This window comes from Piliocolobus tephrosceles, unplaced genomic scaffold (assembly GCF_002776525.5).
Source record: "Piliocolobus tephrosceles isolate RC106 unplaced genomic scaffold, ASM277652v3 unscaffolded_43316, whole genome shotgun sequence".
Lineage (NCBI taxonomy): Eukaryota > Metazoa > Chordata > Mammalia > Primates > Cercopithecidae > Piliocolobus > Piliocolobus tephrosceles.
The window spans coordinates 1-3,746 of record NW_022327995.1 but is presented as its reverse complement, the minus strand read 5'-3'; the positions used below and the strand labels follow the sequence as shown (position 1 = coordinate 3,746).

The window sequence follows — 3,746 nt, the reverse complement described above, 5'->3', positions numbered from 1 at the left end:
AGCATGCTTGTACTGAAACATTTGAGTTATTTTAGTTTGAAGGAACCTGATAGTGTTGTTCTATAGTGCAATACGCAGAATACACATGTATATATATATATATATATATATATATATATATATATATGTATGAGCACATTCACACAAATATATATCTTTATGCATGTATAAAAATAAATAAAATGCTATTGAAAGTAAATATATATATATATATATATATACATATTTATACATACGTTTATGTATCCTTACAAAATAACATCTATATATGTTGCTTTCAAAACAAAAATATCCCACATAATACACTTAAGCTAAACACGTGAATTTATATTTTAAACATGTTTTTCAAATTATATTTGTTGAAATATGTATATTTTTATCAAACTACATTATTTCATTTTTTCTTTTTTTTTGCATTATAATAAAATTAACAAAAACATTTGAATAAAAGAATTAAAAAAAAAAAAATAAAATAATTAATGCATAAAATAATCAGGTATAAAAGCGAATATAAAATTGAATGAGTAATTAAATACATAAATAAACTCATTTAAAAGCAATACAAAAAAAGTGTTAAATATATAAAAAGTTTTCATTTAATCTAAACTGAACCCCCTATATTGTGCCTGACGTATTGTGCCCTACATTTAGTGTTCTGCAGTCGGTGTTCTACAGTCGATGTTCTACAGTCGGTGTTCTACAGTCGATGTTCTGCAGTCGGTGTTCTACAGTCGGTTTTTTACAGCCAGTGTTCTACATATCGAGTCGTACAATTTTAGCACTCCATTTTTATTGTATTATGTCTTTAGTTTCCAGTTTTATTATAAATTAATAATTTTTTTTTTTTTTTTCATCTTTCTGCATATTTATGCGCCTATTTTTTCATTCTTAAACGAAATGGAAATATATTAAGACTGAGTGAAATGTGAGCATCAATTTACATTATATATCGATATATATATATATATATATTCTTTCGCTATAAATTTATTTTTAAGATATTTTACTGCTATTAGACAACTGTTACATTATAATACTAATACCAATGTTCATGATAAACATTTTTTTATCTACATTTACATATTTTTTTTTTCTTTTTGTGTGTTATGCATTGATAAACACATTTTATTGAGTCAAAGCAATAAGGTTTTTCTAAGGTTTTTACCATCTAATTAAAAAAAAAGTAAAAGCATGTATATTTTTATAAACTTAATATGATTCTTATAATTTTTTTCTATATATATATATATATATATATGCATAATGACATGTTGGGAGTTCTCGGCATAACCATCATGGTATATTTCATTTATGATTTTTATTTATTATAAACAACACATAAACAATAGTAGGTTAAATATTAGTCTTTTATTTTTGTTGTATAATTTATAAATGTGTTTTTTTAAACTTCTTTTTTTTTTTTTTCTTTACCATACAAGTAAAAAAATGTTTCCTTACACTTTAATATGCTTACTTTGTTTTAGAAGTCATGAACTTTCATTTTTTAATTGTCTTCATTGTTTTCATTATTTTCATTGTTTTTCATTTTTTTCATTTTTTTTTTATTGCTTTCGTTTTTTCCAGTCACTCGCTGTGTTATCATAGTTATGTTAAAAATGAGCATAAATATATATACCCCTAGACGAGTTAACAGAAATTATTTTTTATATTGTAACAAATAGAAACATACAACAGCTTTTCTTAAACAAAATATAGAATAATTATTAAACATGTATAAATATATATACATATATGTATACATAAGATATAACATATTCGCCAATACATATATATACCTTGAATGCTATTATTTACTCCACTTTTATGTTTTTTTTTTTTTTTTTTTTTAATCAGTTTCCTAATATAATTTTTTTTTTTTTTTTTTTTTTTTTTTTTTTTTATGTTAGCATAAAGTTAATATATAAGCTTAATTGTTTATAATGTTAGTAGCATATTTGTTGCATTATACGCATTTGAAAAATTTTAATATACTTTTTTTTTTTTTTTTTTCATATATATTTTTATATAATTTTTTATATGCATATTTTATATATTTTTATATAACTTTTTATTAATTTTTTTATATATTTTTATATATATATAATATATATATAATATTTTTTTAATACATTTTTCTTTTTTTTTGTTTTCTTCGCTTTTTTTTTTTTTTCGAAAGCTATCTCAATTGTATATAAAAGTTTATATTTATTTTTTTTGTAGGTGTTGCAACATAAATAAATTTTTTTGAAGTGTTTATTCATTCACTTATCTGTTTATTCATTTACCCATTTACTTATTCATCCACTTATCCAATCGTATATATTCAATTTTTTTTATTCAAAGTGAACATTGTTTTTGCATGAACTTTTATAAACGTTTACGTTTACTATGCTATTATTCGCTCTTTTTAAAAAAAAGTGTAGATATACATAATATACCATATATATTTATATGTTTTCTCTTATTCACATACTTATTTACTTACGTATTTACTTACAATAATTAATTTTTTACGCGTTAACTTTTTTGCCGTAATATCCTTACGTAATGACTATTTTTTAAACAAAGCTAAACACATATATATTTATATATATATATATATATATATATATAACAAAAACATATAACAACATTCTTTTTTTTTTTTTTTTTTTTTTTAACTTAATAAGAACACTTAAAAAAAATATATTAAATGCAATGGATTTATACCATTAGAAATAGCCTTAATATAATTGATTTTGTATAATACATATATATATATATATATATATATATATATATATAAAATAACCGAATAAGACCCATATAAGTTTACCTTTAAAATGAGCCAAAATGGGGATTATAATCATTTAGCAGAAGATAACTCCAATATTGTAAGATAAAAATAGATGTACATTTGTATATAAGCATATATATAAGCATGTACATAACCATGTACATAACCATGTACATAACCATGTAGATGTATATATATACACTATACTTTTTTTTTTTATATGTTTTACTCACACATATTTTTCATTATTGCTCACTATTTTTTTTAATCATCATCCCATTCGTTTTATAACTTTACTATAGCTTATTTTTTTTTCACTCTTATTTTTTTTTTTTTTTTTTTTTTTTTCACAGATTGCTAATTCTTCTGCTCCCGTAGCCAATATGCTTGACGGTAAAATAAATGACACAAACGTAAATGCAAATAAAAAAGTGTCAGCTAATAATGAAACCAATTCTGAAAATGTAAATGGAGAACACTTTTATTTGAATGGGGACACAAATGAAAATATACAAACATTAAATAATCATATTAATTTACAAAAACAAATGCCTAACATACCAAATATTAATAACATATATAACGATGTTAATAATAACAATAAACAAAATGATTCAAACGCGACAGTTCATAATACTCAACAATATGATAATACTAATGGTGCTAATTTGGCTGATATGTCAGAAAATAAAAAAATGCACCTATTAATGTTAATAATTTTATGCCTTCTATAAACACTTTTTTTACAAAACGTTTTACCCCCTATGTTACCAACAGTGTCACCAAACATGTCTAATAATGTACAAAATGCAACACGTGGTATGCCACCCAATATGACAGGCATACCGGGTATGCCCCCCCCTCCTCATCTTCTTAACATGCCGTTTAATTTACCACCAAATATGACTCATCTACCACCGAACATGGCTCATCTACCACCGAACATGGCTCATCTACCACCGAACATGGC

At 22.7% G+C, this 3,746-nt stretch overlaps 1 long non-coding RNA gene across 1 annotated transcript; it reads right to left on the bottom strand.

Annotated features, from left to right (window-relative positions):
* Positions 1-815: 815 nt before the first annotated feature.
* LOC113224035 lies at positions 816-1,815 on the bottom strand. Its single transcript, XR_003309006.1, has 2 exons — positions 1,432-1,815; positions 816-1,168 (listed from the first exon to the last, which is right to left on the bottom strand). It is a non-coding gene; the product is annotated as an uncharacterized LOC113224035 (long non-coding RNA).
* Positions 1,816-3,746: the final 1,931 nt, after the last annotated feature.